The following is a 24,325-nucleotide window of genomic DNA, read 5'->3' as shown; positions in this document are numbered from 1 at the left end:
TCAGATCTTGAAAAATCTATTAAAACAATGCTCAATGACTCTGGCATTCTGAGGACAAATGTCATGGCTTCTCCATGCAGTCTTAAAAAGCAGTGCCTCCTGCTATTTTTCAGGACTATAACTTCTCCCATGTCAACATGCCATGGTATCGGAAATGTAATTTGCCTGGTTTTCTGTTACCCTGGAGAGTGATGCTGTATAACAGCCTCAAGTTGTCTGGAATCTGTGGATGATGGTGGCATGATGAACTTGAACCTCATCTAATCTATCAACTGAAGAATTTTAATAACTAAGGTCAGAGAAATTTATTTTATCACTTCCAACTTTGTGATGGCTGTTGGTCCAGCTTATTTGTTGTTCAGTACTAAATCTGTGTGATGGATTGAAGTGATAATTTAAACCCTTCATGACACATTTTTTCCCATCAAGGTGCTGTCCCCATAAACCATCTATATACTTTCACTGACTGTAAATTCAAGTCCTCTCAACTTCTGTAATTTCTTCTGAATTACAGACTAATCCATGTGGATGTCATCTTTCACAGAAATATTGTTGCTATTTTCATCTTTGCTAACCCCTTATGTTCTACTTTTGTTTCTGTGAAAACAAGGACCAGAGTACAGCCTTGTCCAAAAGACTTGCTTGAGTCATATATTCCATGCAGTGCTCCTGGAAGCTCACTTTGATGCGTAACATTAAGCAAACGCAAATGTTACTATTGTTATTTCTCTTTAAGCTGCAGATGGAAAATATCGAGGAAGCTTCAAAATGCTGGCTGTCTGGATCCGTGGGAAGTTATGGAAGAAAATCTGAATCATGGGTTCTTGCATCAATACCCAAATCACAATTTTTCCCTGTTTATATGATAACTATTTATGAGAAAGTTTCATGTCCCCATATGTATGGTCAATTGTTCCTTTTATTTTCTATTTTTATTTCATCTTTTTCTTTGTGGAACACATCCTTTCATTTTGTTTATCACCAGGCTGAAGACAGCTTTTTGATACCTAATCAGATTCACATAGTTAGGAAAACTACTGACTAACTACCATCCTTTTAAAAACACAAAAGAATAAATCAAGCCAGAGGTAGGAAAAGGAGTACTCTGACCTAGTATTGCTCTCTACACAGTGGACTTTACTTCAGTGAATATGGCTTCACTTGTGATTTGTTTCCTTTTTCTATTTTGTCCTCATGGGTGTTATGCCCATATGTTTGTATATACACCACATTCACGAAGTGCCCTAAGAGGCCAGAAGAGAGACTAGGATCCGATGAACTGGAGTTACAGACTGTTATAAATCAAGGTATGGGTGCTGAGACCTGAGCCTGGTCCTCTGGGAGAGTTGTAAGTGCTCTTAACTGAACCCTATATGACCTTATCTAGAAGGGGAGTCTGTACATGGTCTCAGGTCTCAGGTTAAGATGTGTTCATTAGACTAGGGTTTAGTCTACCATGACAAAAAGGAAGTCTAGTTATGGGTTCACATTCAGGATAGAGCCCTGTTCTAGTTTCAAAGACGTTGCTATAATAGAATACCTTGACTAAAAAAAAATAGCATATGGGGGAGGATGAGTTTATTTGGTTTACAATTCCATGTGCTACAGTAGATTGTCCTGCATCCATGCACATATGGTTGGCAATAACTGGACTTGCTGGATTATTAAAAACAACAACAAAATGTGAGGTCAGGTGTGGGGCAAACTTTTAATCTCAGAACTGCAGACAGCGGCAGGTGGATCTCTGTTAGGTCAACATGGTATACAATGCATGTTCCAGGCCAGCCAGCTATGTAGTGAGTCTCTGTATAAAATACAAAACACTTATGAGCGAGGTTGCAGAGGGAAAAAATAGGGGGTGACCATAACATTCCTCGCAAGAACAAGGACAAATTATTTTTAAAAAAATTTAGATGAACATTCTGTGTATAGCGTATGGTTAGTACGTAGGGCTGTAAGGTGGAATTCAGGCCAGCAAAAAGAAGTACCTGGGAAAATGTCTAAACACTTCACTGACCTCAATGTCTCAAGTATTTGTTTACCATTTTATCCAGCCAAATAAGGATGATCTATTTTCCTAGTCACCAAAGGCCTTTGAGAGAATAAGAAGTGGTGGACTTTCACCTTATCTGGGAGTTTTCAGGCCTGTTGTAGAATTTTCTTCAAAGGGAGAAATAAACTCAGAACAATCCTCCCCATTCAGTCATGAAATCACTACCATCAGCCTTTCTCCAAGTACCCTTTGGACAGAAACAGCAACAAACAGGTTCTTGCCAGATTGCCTGCCCTGTTCCAGCAGCGCAGACACTTTGACAGGAAGATAAGTAAGTGATTAAATTCTGAGTGGAGGGTAAAGACAAAATGCTCCAAGGGATGGAGCAGCATTCCTTGGGTACAGTGAACCAACCAGACGAGACCAAGCAGAAGTGGATCTACCAGTTTCCCTCTCAAGGTTTCTTCTGTTAAAGCACTAACACAGAATTTAGTGCTAGACCAAGAGGGACAGGAACAGGTGTTTCCAGAGTTAACATGTCAGTGGTATCATATTCTACCTTTGTCTTGAGTATAACGTAAGTGTAGATTTCAAAACATTCAGAGCTGTGTATTCTGTATAAATATTGGAGCGATAAACTTTCATCTCTTTATCTACACATAGGTTTGATAAACAGAGTTGTTACATGCAGTTAGAGTCTAGTTTATGGCTAAATATTTTCCCTCATTCCAAGCAAGTTAAACTTATTTAATAGTATGCCCTGGGGTTGTAAACCACCAAAGTCACAGGCACCCTGTAGTTTTACGCATTAGTAATTTGGACACCATCTTCCCCAAGTCAAAAATATCACATTTGGAGTACTGCTGAAATAAATAACAAAATGTTATGGCAGAAGGGACAACCTGAGGAGCCAAAATATAAAAACAACTGCTTTTATTTCTGGTCTTCAAAAACTACCTAAATTATACAAAACTCAAATGCAAAACCAGCAAGATGATACAGCTAGCTTATCACCCCCAACTCATGTTATAGAATTCCTGCCATTGAAAGGGGCACATCAATGACGTAGCATGGCCCATAAAAACAGCACAAAACCGGATGTATGTTGGGCTTTTTGCAACTGCTCAGCACCTTTGTAGATCCAGAAAGACAAGTCAAAAGAAAAACAATCAAGAATCAGAAGCATGAATTAGTTTTTTAAATTTTTTGTCTGTGTGTGATTCTGAATCCCATCTAGCAACAATACTGATTTTACTGAACTGTTCTATTATAGCTCCTAAAAATGTCAATAAAATTAATACATGGCTACTTGGCATGTGAAAGTTGTAGAAAAGCAAACTAGCTGCTTACAGAATAAAAGAAGATAAATCTCCCATGTGTTTTGGGCGAAACAAGACTAAACACCTTTTTTTATAAGAATTTTTAGTTAAATATGTGTTTTTTGTAAAATGTGGATTTTTAATTTATTAAGTCATATTTTGGTTGATAAATTACAGGTAATTGAAACCAGGAGACTAAAATCAGCCTATGGAGCAAAAGTAGTGAAACACAAAACCTAGAATCACATGTACAACACATAAGGTAAAGGTGATAAAGGAAAGGATCACATCTTATTCCTGCTTCCCCACCAACTCAAAATGTCTATATGGAAAAAACAAACAAGGAAAATGGGGGACTCACATCAATGAGCTTGTTTTGACTTCCTTTCAATGGCAGACCCTAACTACATTTAATACAGCTAGGGTGCCTGTAAGATAACCTACATATGTTGTAGAATTAGCAATCAGTCCCTAGTTAAGAAATCCTACTCTGTCCAAGGAAGGTGACTGCCATAAAGAACCAATTTAAAGAATTATTTAGAATTGATCCTTCCAATGAACTTGAATGCCCTGGGGATATTCCCATTTCTAACATGCTGGCTGTATTTCTCTTTCCAACCACATTCCCATTCTGAGAACTAAAAGGCATAGTTGTCATGGACCATACATCCCTATCCTGAGAGCCCTGATGTATGGTTGTCATGGACCCAATTTTCAAAAATAGCAAAGTCTCTGCACATGTACTTTGTCCCACACCTGATTTCCAAACTTCTGTGTGCCACAGTCCTGTTGGGGGGTTTGTTCCACAGATGTGCTGACCTCTGTCCCCAGAGTTGTGGATGAGCATGTCATGGCCTAAAAATCTGCATTTCTTACAAGTTCCAATGGAAAGTTGATACTGCTTCACACTGAGAACTGCTGAATTAGACCGCGTAGCTCATAAGAAAGAAGCATAAGTTAAACTCCAGCCTGGTTCTAAACAGCATCCTGAGACTACACCAAGAAGGCACCCATTTGCCTGTGGGAGTTCTTCAATGCAAAATTAACAGAGGGGAAAAGGTTCTGTTGTGTTTAGAAGAAAAACGAAAGAGTGGTGGATACTGAATCTGTGACATACTATCACATTACTTACTTAATCTGATCATTAGTGTTTCCACCACTACAGTAAGAATTCTAATGCTAAGAGTCAATTTGATTATGATATGTGTCAAATTAATCATTGCTAGTGGGGACAGGGTTTACTGAACCACAAGCTTCCCTTTGGATCTAGAGACAGATCGTGGTTTCTAGGCATGAGAGACATATTCTTCTGTATTGTAGCTACTGTTAAATTGTTCAAGCTCCTATGAACAACCCCTCACACATGTTCCTGTAAGCTGCCCTAATTAAATTATTAACTGATAATTAAATAATAACTGTATTACACACAGGAAGAGATATGAAAATGGGAAGGGACTAGTAGAAACTCAGAGGGAGTGAGAGGGGACAGGAGAGAGCTAAAGGGACTATGATAAAAATAAATTATACATGTATGAAAATGTCATCGTGCTAATTTTAAAAGTTTCCCAAATGAGACAATCAGTGTAAATGAATTTTCAAAGCTCCAACATGCTACCGCAAATGCTGTTTGTTATTTTCAGTAGGAATCAAAACAGGCAAGGACTAAAGATGGACCAAAAAAGAATAAAACTACGCCAGTAAAGGAACTGATCTTTAGTTTTAAAGCTGAGATGACGTAAAAGGAAATGACAAGGAAGTTTATTAGAACCTCAGAGGTTGTGTCATCTTTAAAATGACTGAACTAATGGTTTGCAGGGTAGGACAACACAGTGCCTTCTTCCAATAATACTTGTTTTCCACTGAAAATATAAACATCCTTGTTTTCCCCCTGAGGTGATCATACAATCGTAACTGCTTTAGCAACAGTTAAGATTTTGTACTGCTTGCTTTCTTAGGTGCTATGGTTTTCTGTCAATCTAAAAATATTTCATTTTTAAAACTATGGTCACTGCAGGCTGTTGGCTTTTGTCTGAAGTTCATTGAGAAAATATCAATATGACTTTGATGGGTAATGGAACATAAATTAGTTTGTAATATGAATATACTTTGGAACAAAAAATTCATACACTCAGCAGCATACAAAATTTTACCAGGTGACTACACACCACTGTTATTCTTCATCAACTAATTGTCACATTAAGATAAAACATAATATTTGCCTTTACTTTCTCATGAAAATCTTATGGTGAAGGCCAAGAAACAGCAACTTTAAAGTAATATTCAGATGAGGGCTGTAGGATGGCATATAAAGTAGTCATCAGTCTTATTATAGGGGAAGGGCATTTAGGGAAGCCTCTCCACCATTGCCTAGATTGTCCGTTCGTGTCATCCTTGTGGATCTCTGGAATCTCCCTAGTGCCAGATATCTCCTCAGACCTATAATGGCTCCCTCTGTTATGATATCTCTCATCCTGCTCTTCTCTATTCTTCCTCTGACTCAACCTTTCTGCTCCTCCATTTCCTCCTCTTCCCTCCTCTTCTCCTCCTCTCATTCTGCCAGCTCCCTCTCCCCAACCTTCATGCTCCAAATTAGCTCAGGAGATCTTGTCCCTTCCCATTCTCAGGGGTCCATGCATTTTTCTCTTACAGTCCTTCTTGTTTCCTAGTTCCTTTGGTGAAGAGGATTGTAGGCTAGTAATCCTTTGCTCTATGTCTAAAATTCATATGTGAGTGAGTACATACCATGTTTGTCTTTTTGTGACTGGGTTACCTCACTCAAGATGGTTTCTTCTAGTTTCATCCATTTGCCTGCGAATTTCAAGATTCCTAGAGCCCTCATCCAGTGACTGATGGAAGCAGAGGCAGACACCCACAACTATACATTGAACTGAACTCTGGAACCCAGTTGCAGAGATGGAGGCTGGTGAATCCCACAGAAACAGCTGGCCTGAACAAGGAGGAGCACATGGACCCCAGACTGCTGTCTGGGAGGCCAGCACTTGACTGATCCAGACCCCAGAACATGGATGTCAACTAGGAGGCCTCGGAACTCTATGGGACCCCTGGTAGTGGATTGGTATTTTTTACTGGTATAAGAAGGGACTTTGAGAGCCCATTCCATGTGAAGAGATGCTTTTTCGGCCTGGACACATGGGGGAGGGCCCAGGCCTGGCCCGGGATGATGATGTGGAATTTGGGGAGCCCCCATGAAGGCCTCTACCCTCCATGGGGAGCGGAGGGGGAAGAGGATGGGAGGATGGTGGGGTTTGGGGGGAGGGGAGGGAGAGGAAGAAGAGACTGACATGTGAAGCAAGCTTGTTCCTAATTTGAACTAATAAAAAATTTAAAAAAGTAATATTCAGGTGTTATTAATGTATTGGATTCCAGAGAAACTTTTCATCCTAAACTAGGCAACCTACCAAACACTCCTGAATTCTTCTTTTATGCTCATTTCTTCATCTCCAAATGGTATCACAGTTCAATATTTGGTATTCAGTCCATCAGATTGACACAAATCATTAAAAACATAAGAAACAAGTAGATTTTTCCACATCAATGAAATATTACTTCCTTTTGATTGGATATTATATTTGCTCACTGATTCAAAATTCTCATTGATTTGTGTTATTGACGTTGTGTTTGCAGTTATTAGCTTTGGATGTAAATGGCAAACCTTGAATTAGTACATCAGATATTGTGTCTGTTCAACAACATACAGATGTAGCCATGTCTATTTCAGATCTACTTACTTTTTTTGTTTTTCTGTTTGTTGTTGTTGTTGTTGCTTTTTTAATGCCTTGGCCGTGTATGAGCTATTTAATGTTTGGTATGTGCTATGGTTTGAAAATGAAATGTCCTTTACTGGCTAATGTTTTGACCAATTGTTTCCCAGCTGGTTGCACTATTTTGGGAGGTTGTGAAATCGAGATGAGCACCAGCTGGTAGAAGTAGGTCAGTAGGTGTGGGTCTCTGAAGATGATAGCCTAGCCTTGTCCCAGTTCCTGTCATATTCTGTTTTCTCATTCATCGTGATGTGAACAGCCTTCATGACATGATCCCACTGCCATGATGTTATTGGCACTCTCTGAAATCATGGGTCCAAATAACAATTTCTTTTCATTATTTATTTTTGTATTTGTGCTGGAATGCATTTTGTCACAGCATGAGCAAAGTAACTAATGTGGGTGAAAAACAGAGTGATTCAATACAATGAATATTCTGATGCATAGAGCAAGAATGATGTAGAGACTCTTATTCTATTTCATCAAAAACTCAGTGCCCAAGCATGTCTCAGGATAACATATAGCTATACACAAATGTTTTAACATCCTTAATAAATTACATAGATATAAATGCATTGATACTTAGTTTCTGGAGAACATACATTTTAGTGACTAAAATGCACACTCTGGAGAAAGAATGTCTAGTTCACACTCAGCCATATCATTTAGTGTAATACATGGGTGACATTCAGAATATCCCATTCTCCTAATGCCCATTCCTTGTACATAATAAACTGACTTTAGGATTAAAGAATTAATATTCCAAAACACTTGTAATAGCTCACAGAATGCTTTGTGAATTTAATAACATAACAATACTAATTTCAAGATACACTTTCTTTTATGAATTAATAGGTGTTCCTTTGTTGTTTGTAGGTGATGGTTCCATACCGTGTCCTCTAACTCTATTATTGTTAATGAAAGTTTAAGAAAGATAGCCTTTTCATGAGTGAGTGATAGAACATTAGAATACAGAAATAAAATACTCAAGTAAATTACTTCAATATCTTTATTAATTCAGGAAATATGAAATTTTGAAATACACAAAATCTTTCCAACTCCATAGCATGGGCATGAAAGAAACTTGGGTATTGGTTAAATGGAAAGATTAGCTGCAATCAATTAAAATGAGACAGATATAGGAAAGACAATCTATAGATGTCATTTGTATTATGAGGATTTGATATCATATTGTGAGAGTATTTTATATCCTCTGTCCTTTTGTTTCAATTAACAGATTTTTGATAATGTTTCCAGTATTCTATATTGCCTTCATTGTTTACAGTAGATGAAAAGTTTATCAGCATGGTGGGAAAGTATATAGTGCCTTTGAAAAGTGGGCATACTTATGTAAAGCAAATGCTGTGGTTAATGGAGTTGCTCAGCTGTTATCCATTCAGTACCATGACTCCACCAAGACAAGAGATGACAAGAGACGAGGCAATCTTACAGAACCAAAGATCATTAAATTATCTAAGATGGATTCATTCCCTGGTATTTCACCTTTTAAAGTAGAAATAATTCAAAAGCAGATAGCCAAGATGGCTCCCTGAAAACTCATAAGAAATTTAATAGCTTCAAATCATGTTAGTTTGCATTAATCTCACTTATAGTCAAGAGCAGGGTAACATTGTTACCATCCGGTCAACTATTTGGTGGCAGAAACTATGCATTAGGCATTTGCCTTTTTGTCCTGAATTTGTGTGTGTGCAAAGTTTGGTACTAAAAGCTTAGAATTCAGAATTCCTTTTCCTGCACACTTCACAATTAGGTTCCCAGTTAGCCTAGGCTGCAGGAAATATACTACATCTCATCTCATATGCAAGGCAGAAGAGAACCAATAGCTACATTCTTCCTGCAAAAAAGGTCACCATAAGACATGAGGCTGTGACAGTAATGTAGGTCATAACTGCTTCACTAAAATGCACTCTGGGTGCCTGTAATGGATCCTGCCTGTCTCCCCCAACTGTTGTGGCTCCAGCTTCTTCTTATGAACATTTTCATTATCAAGTGGGAGTCGTCAAAGCCATGAGCCAACAATGTAGACTTAATGATGCCCTAATGACCTCAGCAGATCATCACTGACCTACATGTATTGCCTTCTTCCCATTCACAAGCAACTGGCCCTTCCAACTACTTGGATGGAAGGTTCTAGTGTCAGATAGAAGCAACAGCTTTACCTAGGCTGTGTATCCATGTGAAGAAAGTCAATATGATTATATAACCATGTGTATATTACCCGCTCTGCTTTTGATCTCACACCAGGAACCTACACTCAACCATGGGCATGCCTCATATTTCCCAAACATGGTAGCCTCTTCACAATCAGGAAGATAACCCTTCTCTCAAGTTGTAACACAAAATTACCCCTATAAAGGAGCTTAACTTCCCAGGCACTGTGTTTATTTTTCTTAAAATGTCTTCAATCAATTTTTAGCTTTACCAAAGGCTGGGAACTACGAATGTAATCTTAATCCCTCCATTATTCAGCAGTGTGAGTAATTGTACACCTACTTAGAAGAAAAGGAAGTGGTACTTGTTCAATTCAGGAAAACAACATGTAAAAACAGCATTTTGCCTACAGAGTAGCAAAATGGTTATTGAACACTGTTATTTGATGTATAAATAATCAGGTCCACAAAATTTCACTCACTATATAGCAATTATCAAGGCCATACTTCATACATTAAACCGACATTTATTTAAACATGCTCACACATTCAAGACATTGTAATTGAATAACACTATAACTAGGACACAATACTATGCTACTCTTAGCCTTCTAGCTCTGTTCGCCTGTGTTCCTGTTTCTGTTTTACAAGCTGACCCAGTGGATGACAGCCAAATTCTATGCACAATTCAAGAAGCAGTGCCCACTATTTACATTTGCAAAGAACAAGCATGAGTTGACACATCTGTGCAGGAAAAGATACAAACATTCTGTCTGCAGCAACTCAAAGTATAGAAACATTGTTGCCAGGCCCAGTGCTGTTAACTTTCATAAGCGTAAGGCACACTGCATTTTAATTCTGTCTGGTTTGTGTTGGGTCTGTGTGTCCTGTCCATGACATTTACAACAGTTTCATTTGTTGAATGGTTCTTTATCAGGGAAAAACTTAGAACAAATTATGCAATCTTATCTTCACCTCAATATCATTACTAATAAAATTTCAGTCATGAGGAAATAAAGCAATCATCTGTTGCCAGAAAGCCTAAATTTAAAAATGAGTGACTTGTAAGTCTTAGATCACTTGTGCCAACTAGCCACCACTTTCTCCTTGCACCCATCCACAGGTTGACTCAATTCTGACACAAACAAAAGTTGGACTAAACATTCGGAGTAAATCTTTTGATGAGATAATCCTGGTACATCACTAACAATCTATAATTTTCTGTCACTTTCTACAGCAAACTCACTCTTCTGTCTTCATTGATAGGAACCTTGAATCACGGACCATATTTTATAAGGTTATTTTTAATTATTTTGCCAAAGTAGAGAGAGAATATCCTAAAGAACCCAAAGCATGGGCCAGTCTCATTTTATATGAGATTAAAATAAAGTTGTGAAAAGACTGGCCAAACTCTTGGGTGAATGGATAATTTTCCCTGAGCAGAGCAAGCTAATTAATTACTAATAAGCTTAAGAACTTTGTCTCATAAAATTCTTCCTACATTTGGAAGATGGATACATAATAGCAGGATCTGAGTTCAGACTAATAGAAGCCATCTGGAAAGTTTAGCATGGATGCTTGTAGGTCTTAAGTCTTAGCACTGGGGGGTAGGGGCAGAAACAGGAGGATCTCTGAGGCTTACTGACTGCCAGCCCATATCCAGGTTCAGTGAAAGACACCGTCTCAAGGGAATCAGATGGAGCTGATAATGCAACACATCCAACATCCTTTACACACACACACACACACACACACACACACACACACACACACACACACACACACACTGAAAACACACCATACCCTCTATTGATTATACTTAAACTTTTTCCATTAAAGAAACAATCTCCCTACTGCATTCATTTTCTAGGGAACCCCACTGAGTAAGCTATGACTGAGATGAGAGGGCAGAATGGGAAAGGAATTGTCAGAATGATCTTCTGATGATGGAGAACCTTAGAATTCAGAGAACTGCTTGATAGTCCAAAGTGTTTGGAGTTCCAAAGACACACCCTGCACAGCATAGCAAGACACAGACTTGGATGCTCACTCTTCCTTTCCTGTAGGAACTGTAGGTGGTTAACCTGTTACCATAGTGCTTGAACATTGTCTTCCCATTAACTACTAACAAATTAACCCTTCCCTGCCCCATTCAGGGCAGAGACTAATTCTCAGTTATTCTCAGTATCATGTATTAGAAAAATGGGACTCATTGAGGATTGATATTATGGAACATGCTTCTAATTTGAAATGGAACTTAATGAAAAATTGAAATATGGAATTAAGATATATTTCTGCAACATGTTAAGGTTAAAGTTATCTTACTGAGGACTTCTGGGAAATCTAATTCGAGGGTACTTCATTCTCTAGATATTGTCTTTTCCCGCACTATCCCACTGTACCGATGCATGGTTTCAGGTTTATTTTTAGGACTTCTTATATGGAACAAAGGTACTTGGAGGAATTGTATTTAATAATGGATGCTTCTATTGAGTGTTATGCATATTTTGTATAGAATCCTCGATTTTGGAATAGTGAAACCTTGGAACAAGTAGAGGAAAAATTGATTTCATCTTTTCCTTTCACTTAAAAGCAGTTACATGGAATGCAGCCATCTTCCCAGTTGTTGGGTGTTGTTAAACAAATGCAGAGCCTGAGAAGCACAAGATCTGAAAGTGATGATAAAAGGAGTCTGCAGAGAATGGCCAGCTCTGACTGCAAGATAGACCTCTCCTTAACAGGGGAGATTCCATGCAATGTATTTCAAAGTGTAAACCATCTTTTCCACAAAGCTGAACTTTGAAATTAAGAACTTAAGCCCAAACCACCTACTAGTTTACTCAAACTTTGATAGAAATCCCAAAAGGACTTCTTCAGAAAAAAAAAAATCATTATTTTTCCAAGAGAGAGAGTTTGGAGGCGCTGAAGCTGATAGATGAATCATCAACGATGAGAACACAGCATGTCTTCAGCAGGAGAGCAAAGGAAAAACATCTTCTAATTCTGCTTAGTGGGCCTGAAGTCTATGCTTCCTTGGTAGTACAGTTTCTATGTATCAGATATCTATGTAGTAGAGTAGCTTTACTCATGTTACCAACACATCTGAGACAAGCCAGAGAGTGCCTGGCTTATGTGGTGATTAGATATGTGTTCATACTAGTGTCATTGTGGTAACTGCACCCTTAACTTCAGCATGGTCTTGGTGCTATGGTGTCATTGTTTTTTTTGGTTTTTTTTTTTTGGTTTTTTTTTTTTTGTTTTTTGCATTGGGCAAGCTAGAAGAGATGCATTCAGCTCTTGTAAAGCCTATACTAACTCTGTTTGTTCTTATTTCTGCACTTTGCTCACCCACATAATTTGCCTACCATCCACGAGCTAAAAAGATGCCAGCCATTTTTTTCCTATCATCTCAAAAGCTTGCTCTCACAATCTGGTTTATGGAACCATGCCACATTTGCACTATTCCAACTTTGTTTTTGCCCTGTCCACCTCATTCCTGTTTGCTCGAGCATGAAATTGATCCTGTCGCCTAGAGATTTTCCCATTGACCAGAGTTGTTCTTCAAGGTATTTGCATTGATGACTTCTTGCCATCTCTGAGTATTCACTCAGATTTTGCCTTTCTTACTGAGGTCTTCCTTGGAAAGCCTATCTACAGATTCCAACCTGTAGTAAGAAGCTTTAAAGATGCGGTCCTAGCTCCCGGCATTCAAGCGTCTATGTAATAACTTATGGTTCAATGTGACCTGTGTTAAGTTACTTGTGCTACTGTATTTCTATTTATTTATTTTATGAGTCTGAATGTTTTGCCAGAATGTTCGTATGTGTATCATATGCATCTATGTAATAACTTATGGTTCAGTGTGACTTGTGTTAAGTTACTTGTGCTACTGTATTTCTATTTACTTATTTTATGAGTCTGAATGTTTTGCTGGAATGTTTGTATGTTTATCACATGTGTGCCTGGTTCCCATTCACAGATCAGAAAAAAATGCCAGATCCCCTGGCACAGTTACAGATGGTTGTAAGAAACCATATTGGTGCTGGGAATTGCACTTGGGTCTTCTGCAAAAGTAAAAAAATACTATTAACCACTGAGACTTTTTTCTAATCCCCCCTGTGACTCATTTTTTATTAATAGAATATAAACAAAATTAGGGGTTGTCACTTTTATGACTTCATGGAAAATGGAATCTGGCTCCTGTCATAACTTTTCCTTGCATGCCACAATTGAAACCCACTGCTGTGTTGTGAACCAGATTACAGGGAAGCCCATTTTGTAAGAAACTGAAGGAATGACCTAGCCAAAGAGTAGAGAATAGAGGTAGTCTGCCCATCCACTTGCCTATGAAGAACCCTGTTAAATTCCAGATGAGGAATCTTGAAAGAAATGCCATCTCAACTGAAAATGGAGATTAATAATGTTCCTGTAGACATCTTGACCATAATTCATAAGAGAAATTAAGCATGCATGAACCAGAAAGATCTGCAAAAGCTAACCGTCTGACTCACAAATACTATGAGATGGAAAGTGATTGCTCCTCTTAGCCACCACATTTTGAAATCATCTGTTACACATTGGTAGAAGATGAATATATTATCCTCACTTCTCTGTCCTTTAAATATGATCCCTTCTCCTACTCTATTTTCTTCCATACAGCTTATCACCATTCAATATGCTATTGATTGAGCCTACATATTTTACTCACAGACAGGCTCTCACAAGTTATACTAACATTTGAGATTCAGCAAGGCAGGGATCTTCTGTCTCTATTTGCTAATATATTATTATATTTGATCAATGTCTATCACAGATTAAGTAATAAATATTTGTTGAATATGAAGAATTATTATTACATGACAAATACTTCTCCTTTACATTCCTCAAGACAATGGCTTCATTTTAGTTAACCACGTCCTACTCAGTCCTCAGATTTTGAGACTGCTGTGTCTGCTCTGAAGGTCAACATGCAAATAAATTGATGGGAAGATGTACTGTTAATTTCTGTACCTACCAAATCATGGAAATGATTACATAAACCATTGGGTCTATTTTAAAGTTTATAAAGAACAAGAACTTGAGAGTATGGTAGATTTTTAAAAAAATCCTAGATTTTTACTGTTTCTTTCTTCACAAGCATAATATATATATTACTCTCCTTATAGGATGTGGTAGTAAGATCAGATAAGCTCAAAATATAGCCTATCCATGTATTAAATTCTCAAAGAAAAAATAAAATAATCCTCTTTTCACTTACAACATAGTACTAGTGGGGGAAATAAATAATCTTCTATTATTAGAGAATCTCCTTAGGAATTTAAAATGAATGTATGGTGACAAAATAATGAAAGGAATTAGGGAGGCATCTTGAAACCTCAGGCTATAGCCATGTGAAGTGATAAAGAATCCTAAATGGTAGGCACTGGATCAATTTGTTGAAACCTATACCCATGGAGGAAAAGTCACTGATAAGTTAAGAGAAAGAGAAAAAGAGGTGGTATTGGCAGTCCACTTGAATTCCCAGCCACGCCAGAACATAGCAATCAATGTCAGAGATGCTGGCACAACCTTCATTGTTCTACTTGGTGAATCCAGTTCCTTTCTGGGGCTAATAAATCAGAAAAGGGAGGTATTGGAAGGGGTCAGGTAGCCCATATATGTGAAAATTCAATGAAGACTGAGTTTGCATCTTAGATCCAGAAAACTTCTCTCCATGCATCAGTGGTGCTGGAGAGGAAGCTTGACAGTTAAGAGCAAATGCTGCTCTTCAAGAGGACCCAGGTTTGCTTCCCAGCATCCTTCAGGCATGTAGGCAGGGTTTTCTGTCCTGCCAGCCTGTCTCCAACATTATCACTCAGAAAGTTGTTATTAATTATAAGTGCTCTGTCGATAACTCAGACTTTTACTAACTAGCTCTTACAACTTAAATTAACCCATATATCTTATCTATGTTCTGCCATGTGGCTCAGAACTTTTTTTCAGCACTGCTTCTTCAGTGTCTCCCTGGCCACCCTGCCCTCCTGCTTCCTGGGGTTTTCTTTGTATCCGGAAGTCCTGCCTAACCTTTACTTGCCTATCTATTGGTCATTTAGTCCTTTATTAAACAAACCCAACTGGCAAATCTTCACAGTCTAAAGGATGATTCCATAGAAAAGGTCACTAGCAACCATCAGTAACTCTAATTCCAGGGGATCCAAACCCTCTGAACACAGAAGATATACACAGACATACATTTTATTTAGTTTTGTATATGTATATATACATTTTTATTTATTCATCCAAACCACTCACATGTTTGAAATAAAACACATTAATTAATTAAAAAATAATGCATTGGATAGCACATTGAGTGTTCCTTTAATTCTGGTTTTATGGTTTCAAATGTCAAATTTTATCCTTGTTTGGTTTTTGTTGGCTTGTTTACTTACTTGCTTTTTGTAACAGGATTTCTCTTTATAGTCTTGGTTTGCCTGGAACTGGCAATATGGACCATGTTGGCTTTGAACTCCCAGAGCTCTGCCTGCCTCTGCCTCCCAACTGCTGGGATTAAGGATGCGTATCACCCTCAGCATTTTATATGAGACTGAAGTCTTGTATTTATAACAATTCCCCTGTTCTGCAATTAAATTTGTATAAGATGATATCCATCCGTAATTTCTCAAGTCTCTCTCTCTTTCCTTCCCTCCCCCCTGCCTTTCTTCACTCTCTCCCTCTTCTCTCTGCTCCTCTCTCTCCAGATTCTCTCCAGCCTCCCAACTCCCCCACTGTTCTCTCCTAATTTGAACTGAGAATTAAGCCTTATTCATTTCGAGCCTTCCCTTTGGCTTAATTTCAGAACATCATTACATGTGTTCTACAAATCAGCTGTGATTCAAATACCTCATGATATTTACTTATTTATTTTATTTTTTAAAATTGTACACAGAGAGTGTTTGGGTTACATTTCCCACAGTAACCAGCAAGAGTACTTACATGGATTCTTTCATTTTCAAGGCCCTGGCTTTCACTGAGTGGTGAAAAGTAATATCAAAAAGTCATACTAAAGCCCTCTAACCTCCACTCTCCCAGACATTCAACTCCATAGGGATAGAATCCACTCAGCAAATGCCATCTACTTTATAGAAAAGTTCCTCTTGACCATAGAAGCCAGTGCAAAGCAATTCAATTTTATGTGTCTGAACTCCTGGAAGCCAGAGATAGAAGCTAAATCTACAATTTTCTGAATAAAATTTAAAAAAAAAAACAAAATTTCTAAGATTTTCGTAGACAAAAGTAAATAAACTTGATACAAAGCTTTAAGCAGTGTTCTCAACCTTCCTCATCCTCTGGTTGTGGTGACCTCCCAAACAAAAAAATCACTTCATTGCTACTTCATAACTATAATTTTGCTACTGTTTTGAGTCGCAATCTAAGTATCTGATATGTAGGATATCTGACCCCAAAGAGATCATGACCCACAGGCTGAGAACTGCTGCTTTACCAGAATGAAGGAGAAAGTTCCTGGTACTGAATTCATGTTAAAACAAGTCTAGAGAAATTGATGTTTTATTTCCTCTTGTATCTTTATACATACTTATAAGAAAAAAATAAGTTTCTTGAAGCTTTTGAGGGGGATATAAAATACATATTCTCCAATACATACTGGGTTCCAGTAATTTGATTTTGAAAGAAATCTTAGAACTCACCAGATGGGATGAATATGACAAAGTTACTTTAATGACAGGTGAGGTCTGTTTCCACAGACTCAAACTATGATGTACTATTATTAAATCATTCCAATGGCACTGCATTTAACATGGGTATTTGCACTGATGCTCATGGAATCTCGAAGATCGCCACACAAAAGCACCAGCAAATATAAACCTTTCATTCAGTATAGCAAAAGTCTGTATAATAACAAATATGAAGTAACGCTTACCTTCAATCACACTCTTCCATAGACAGGTCTGAGCTGGTGGCTCTCAGCTTGCAATGGTTAAGAATGTTCTTTAGTTAATAATAAAAGAAAGAACAGCCTCAGATATCAAGAACCCAGGTTAACCATTGACACTGGTTTGCTCCTCTGGTTCCACCCTGGAATCTACATCAGCAGCCCCTGGCATCTTATAAAGCAGGCGATAACCGGTCAGCTGAGACAGCAATGACTTCATTGGTCTGTTCCCTGAAGGTCACTCAAGTATATCCTGACAAGTTTTCCTTTAGTCAGGGAAACAGCAGAGGAGGAAGAGTCGTGGGGCAGTCACGCCAGTAAATGATTGTGATGTTCACAGGACTACTCCTGTCTGTCTAAGAGCTCCAACAGTGCCTTGCAATGATACCCTTCCTGGCAGAACTTTGTCTATACCTTAGCAGATGAGGGCCGGGATTGCATGCTGATGAGCAGTGAGACTAGGCAGCTAGAGGTAGATACCCAAGCATTTGTTCCTCTACTCAACATACAATTAAAGATAATTCATCCTGGGCAGCACAGTAGATGAGCCCTGATAAGGTGGAAGGTGTTGGACTGGGGCTATGGACTACTCCTTTTCACAAGCCCAAGAGTCATGCTTTAACAGAAAGACAAGCAAAATAAAGCTCAGGCTGTCACCCAGTCAGTTACCGCATCTGGAAGTGTATCTTAGAGGGTGAGTAAAATATTCAACTTCTTTTGTAGTCAGCGTGGCTCCCAAAAAACAGAAGGCAGTTTAAATAGGGAACTGCCGGGTTAAAATGCTAGAGGGATGTCAAAGGCAGCCATGAGGAACTAAAGAAATCACTTCTAAGCTCTCCAAGTTCCCCTGCCCCCAGGAGAGCTGTTTTCAGGAAAGCTCAATGAGGTAGTTTTCTAACTCTAGATTTGCTTTATTTTGCTCCAAAGACCAAGGAGAAGGGAAGGGAGAAAAGGACCCCTACAGCGTGGTTCACACTCCAAAGTAAAAGGCCCTTTTCTAAGTTCTGATCCTCACTGCTTTTTGCAGCCTGTTTGGTTTTGAATTCTATTTCCAAAGGATTCAATGCTTGGGGAAATAAGATTGTGCTTCAATGTGGGTCTTGTCAGGAGTTCATGAGATCTCTGATGCTTCACTTTTTTTGTATATCTGTTTCCTCAATTGTAAAATGGGGAGAGATGGTGACAGTGAGCAACGGCTGCCACACTACCTCCCTCAGGTAGATAAACATTCTGCCAGACTGTTACCGAATGTAAGGTCTTGACATTCTAATGTAAACATGTGCCTGGCAAATGGTAACACAATACCTGCAGAAAAATCTGAACCTTCTGAGAGACCTAACTTCTCAGTTACCCATCAATGTTAGGGAAACAGTGGGCCCACAGCCTACCTTCTCTGCAAAGGAATTTGAAAACTAGATTAAGTGTCTGTGTTCCTTCATTTCAGTACTGACTGAAGCAACAGCTTTCATTGTGAAGTGTATGAAGTCACCCTGGCTTCAGTGTCTAGTAGGCTTTGCCAGTTATGGTGATTGAAAGCTGGGTTTCCTCTATAGTCTGCCTCAAACTTGGAGTTTGTGCACATAATATATGCCTGTATTTATACATGTCCCTGTGGCATAAATACATGAGTGTGTGTGTGTGTGTGTGTGTGTGTGTGTGTGTGTGTGTGTGTGTGTGTATGCATGTGAATGTCAGAGAGCAACCTTGAAATGTTGTTCCTCAGGTAGAACAGAACTTTTATTTTATTCTCAACTTGGAGCAAGTTTTTCTCACTGACCTAGAACTAACCTCTGGCAAGCCACCTGTCTCCACTTCTAAAGTGATGGGATTACCACACCTGTTTGTTATTGTTGTTTAGTTTTATGTTCTTTGTTTGTTTATTTTTGTTGTTTTTGCTTTACAGAGGGTCCAGGAATTCAAGCCCAGGTCCTCAGGCTTACATGGTGACCATATCATTTTTTTCAGGCCTCAAAGGATTTTTACATGAGTATAAACATACAGTAACTCACTTGGTTCTGGGAGGAGATTTTCAGGGAAGAAGACTTCATGTGAGTGCTTGGATTGAATCAAGAGGAAGAACAATAGGGTATCATAGCATAGAGAAAAGCAGGACAGGAGGCAAGATGAAATTAGATAGCTTTTTGACTCCAAGGCTCATACCAGGAGGCAAACTCCATTGCTTCATTTGAAGTAGTTTCTGGGAACATCAGTCATGCCTGAGCTGACCAGGAAGTAGAAAAACACACTGTAGAGCCAAATGATTTTTAAATACTTTTTTTGTGTTGTTGCTGCACTCTGCCCCTTCCATCCACAGTCACTGAACATGGGTTTAACTGAATTTCAGTTTCTGATCTACAATTCTCCCTGAAGCACAAAGAGAAACAGGTAAATGAGAGCAACAAGGTGATAAAAATAATATTTGCAACTTGAATGTACATGATGACATTGAGAAATCATTTTCTTTTTCAGCCGTCTCTTCTTTGTGGAGCCTTGGTGGTGTTGATAATAAGAGCAGCTGTGCTGTTCAAAGGGACTTCAGAAGACATGGGGATGCCCCAGTGAGTAAAATGGCTGCCTGGCAAGCAAGGGGATCTGATCTCCAGCAGTCAGGTAAAAGCCAGGCATGGGGTGATCCTTTATAACCCCAGGTGTAGGGGTGGAGACAGGCAGATTGCATTGGCCAAGCAGCCTAGCCAAACGATTGAGCTCCAGGTTCAGAAAGAGATTCTGGCTCAAAACAATAGAGATCAAAGAAGACATCAATGCTGGCTCTGGCTTCCACACTCATGTAAACAACATGCATACACATAAACACACACACATACACACACACACACACACACACAGAGAGAGAGAGAGAGAGAGAGAGAGACGTACAATATAGAGCTCTGCCATTATTCCCCCAGCCCTGACATTAGCAATGACCTGCACCAATATTCTTAGTCACGGTGAGCTAAGGACAGTTCTTACATTTTAAATGGCCATAAAGAAAAAGGAAAGAGTAATATTCTGTGGCATGTGGAAATGATATAAAATTCCAGTCTCAGTGTCCATGAATAGAGCTTATTGAAACACAACCAGGCTCATTCATTTTCAATGGATCAATAATGCTTGATTCAGGGGCTTGCAAGGACTCCTGGAGACTGTGGATCTCAAAGCCTTAAACTTTTAACATTTATCATTTACAAAAGAAAATGTATACCAAACTACATTGTAGCTACACCACATAGTTCACTGCTGGCTACAGGCAAAGCTACACTTCTCTAATAAACTAATTTCCTCCTCTGGTTGAATGCAAATGCACTGTTATTTCTGAATCACAAAGTACTATGGTTATGGCTGAAATTTTAAATGTCTGTCAAAGCTCACATGTTACCAGCTTGCATTGCCAGCCTTAATGGAATACAGGGCTTCCTTGGAAGCAAGTTGGGTTAGGTCATGACCCTGAAGCAAATGCTGAGACACCTGAATCTTCCCTTTCTCTTTGCTTCCTGACAATTGGGAGGGGAGTAGCTTTGCTTCACTGAGCCTTCCCATCATGCTGTTCTCCTTTACATAGCTCCTAAACTATAGAGATACTGACATCATAAAGACAAGACAGGAATCAGGGCTGAACTGCAATCCTCAAAACCCCGAAACTAGTGGCCTGCTTCCTTCCAAAGTCTTCAAGGTTCCACAGCCTCCAGACAGTGCCATCATGGAGAGACCAAATGTTCAAGCATTAAGGCTTTTGGGAGCATCTTATACCTAAACCATAATTAACATTAATACAAGTTACCTTTCCTGGGGGATTAAAAGGAAAACAATAGCATTTAAAATATGTCATGGACATTGAAATCACATGTATTTACTATGAATAATATGACTAAGATGGCCTCGGGTTTTTAAGGCTTTACTTTTTATGATTTTTAACTATGTGTCTCTCTGTGTGGGAGTACATACACATGAGGAAGTGCAGCTTCCTTCCGGTGGGAGCCAGAAGAAGCTACCAGACAGGTGGAGCTGAATTTACAGGTGCTTGCAAGCTACTTGACGAGGGGAATGGGAAGCAAACTCCAGATCCTCTGCGTGATCAGTACCCGCTGGCAATCATGAAGCCATCTCTGCACCCCTGCTGCTCTCCAATGTTTGCTTTTGCTTTTTTATGTAAACAATGTATTCTGATCCTAGCACTCACATTACCCCTTTTATCCCTGTCCCAATTCTGTTGACTCCATTCTTCCCAAGATGTTCTCATCCAACGTGCATGTGTGTGAGTGCATGTCTTTTGCAGGTAGCTACATGTGTTGCTTGTGACTGCAACAGCCATGCCACACCCAGAAGACAGTTTGACAGCATTCCTCTGTCCCTGTCCATCTATGCCCCTTTTAAGCTTTCTGCTGTCTCTTCTGCAACATTTGCTGGGCCTTGAAGGGAGTGATGTAGATGTTCTATTTAGGCCTGAGGATTTAGCAGTCACATGCTTAACACATGCCTTGTTTTAGGGACTATTTTGTGTGTGTTTATACTGTTTTCATCTTTGTGAGAAGGGACTTTGGATCACTACTTTAATATTTCAAGCCCTATGTCCCTTACTCTATCCATTGCCACATTGCTCTTTTCATCAGGTAGCCTTTGAGAGAAAGAAAATTACCTGCATCACCTCTCTCTACCTCTCTTCACTTTTCATACAGAGGTCCCAATGCTTTGCTTCCCAATTTAGAACCTTTTGTTGCTGTTTCAAACTTCAAGAATGAACTGTAAAAAGGCAAGACCTTGTTGCCTCACTCTCTTCCAAGAAATTTTTTTCTAATGCTTTCCTTTCCCCAACATAAGAATCAAAAGTGATATTTCTTTTGACAGCTGGTAACTAATCCTGCTTCAGCAGGAAGGAGAGCAGGAAGCCAGCAAAGGAATTTTCCATTCCTGTCTCTTTCAATTTTTTTCCACATCAGGTACTTTTCAAAACCTAGACATTTCCAGTGAGTCTGTAAGTCTTCTTGTTTTGTCTAGCAGAGTCGCGTGTCCTTTAACTTCTCCTGCACTGATGAGAACCTGACTGAGCCTCTGTTTGCCTTTGGAGGAGGGAGAACATGAGAACTTCTGAGTCTCCCAGGAGAATACAGCTGCAATGAGATGCCTGGGCTTATGCAAATGTTTTTTTTTCCTTTTGTAAAGACAAAAGTCACACAGCTAGTCCATCGGATCACAGATCAAAATGTCCCTGATGGTAATAAGAACAAAACCTTCCATATGACTCCTTCCATAAGTCACTTCTCAAACATCATTTCTCAGCTTGACTGCCTTGCTCTATTTCCCTTTAGACCCCCCACACACACACACACACACGCATGCATGCATGCATGCATACATGTGCACACACACACACACTTTCTTTATTCCATTCTTACTTTTGCAATTCATTAGCAAACAGTTCTGGCTATTTCACGTTGTGTGCAGTCCTCCAATCATAAGATGCAGAAGCAGAGAGAAAAGATTCAGCTTGAGTCTTCTGGTTCTAGGATCTGCCCCATTGCTTTTGCAAGACAATGCAAAATATTTCAACAAATAATATTTACAAAATCATGCAATTACTGTTTTATTGAGATGATGTTTTGTACAAAATATGAACAGACACTGATTTCAAACTGATATCATCTGGAGCATAGTGATTTATCTAAGATGAAGATTCTTGCAGAATGTTATTTTCCACACAAGGGACAAAGGCATGTGGCATCACTCTAAAACCAAAGTAGACTTTTTCTGAAATGGGAATCATATTAAGTTGACAGTGTGAGGGGGAGCTAGAAGTTGACATTAGTGGGGGTGCTGAAGTTAGAAGGTACAAAAAGAGAAGTAAGCAGAGACAAATTAAATAAAAATTTCTTATGGGTTATTTAGCAGCTGATAAAAACCAAGCTGTATAAATGGAATAAGGAGTCAAAATAATTATGGGCTTTTGTTATTTGAATATGTGTGAAGAATTTTTCTACAAATCTCAATAGTATCCACTCAGTAGAAACATTAAGGGCAGGTGAATAAATAGAAGGTGGTCCCTGGCAAGACATTTTCTGCCTGTAGGTCTGAATTTTCCAAATTGTAAAGCCTAAGACTTGGATAATCTTGATGATCTTTACAAATATTTTATTGTTTCTTTTGTGCACATTATAAGGAAATGGAACTGCATAGGTTACACAAAGGATTGTGTCCTCCTACACTCAGCAGTTAAGACAGTGCCTAATCTAGAATGTGTGCTCAGTGAATACATGTTTATGAGATGCAAGTTTCTACAGAAGTAGATACAGAGATAGATAGATAGATAGATAGATAGATAGATAGACAGACAGACAGACAGACAGACAGACAGACAGATAGATAGATAGATAGATAATACAAAAGGAATTAGTAATTCAGTTGTTCTTTCTAGTGTTGAGTCAACTCAATGCAGGTCACAGGGCTTGATTAAGATAGGCAATCAATATAACACTGATTTTTTTTTGTAGTCTCACCTATGTAGTCCTATAATATATTTGGTGCATGTGTGAGCTGTCTGTTTTTGTGTGTATGTGTATACTTGTATGTGTTTACGTGTGTGTGTGTGTGTGTGTGTGTGTGTGTGTGTGTGTGTTTGTGTTCCATGCTTGTCTAAACCATGTTCATGTAGAAGCCAAAAATTGATTCTGTGTGTCTTTTTCAATCATTCTCCATCTTATTTTTGTAAGACAAGGTCTCCCACTGAACCTAGAGCTTTCTCTTTTGGATCCAGGAAACACCAGGGATTAGCCTGTCTTGTTCCCCCCCAACGTATCCCAAAACATCAGTGTTTGAGTTACAGATATGCATGACTATGTTAGAATTTTTCATATAACTGCAGGAGACCTACACTCAGGTCTTCATGTTTGCACTGTGAATACTTTACCAACTGAGTCACCACCTTAGCCAGAGTCCTGCAATCTCAAAAGGCATTTGAAATTATTCACATGTGAATGTTATTAGTTATTCTGTCTTCAGAATGAATACATGCATGTGTATACACATGCACACACGCGCATGCACACACACGTATATATAGTCAGATATCTGTTATTCCTATTGCCATCTCTGTAGGTCACCAGCATCCCACTGTAAAAAACCATAGCTCTCTAGCCAGG

The sequence above is a fragment of the Cricetulus griseus genome, chromosome 7, assembly GCF_003668045.3.
Source record: "Cricetulus griseus strain 17A/GY chromosome 7, alternate assembly CriGri-PICRH-1.0, whole genome shotgun sequence".
Classification (NCBI taxonomy): domain Eukaryota; kingdom Metazoa; phylum Chordata; class Mammalia; order Rodentia; family Cricetidae; genus Cricetulus; species Cricetulus griseus.
Note: the sequence above shows the minus strand (reverse complement) of the source record.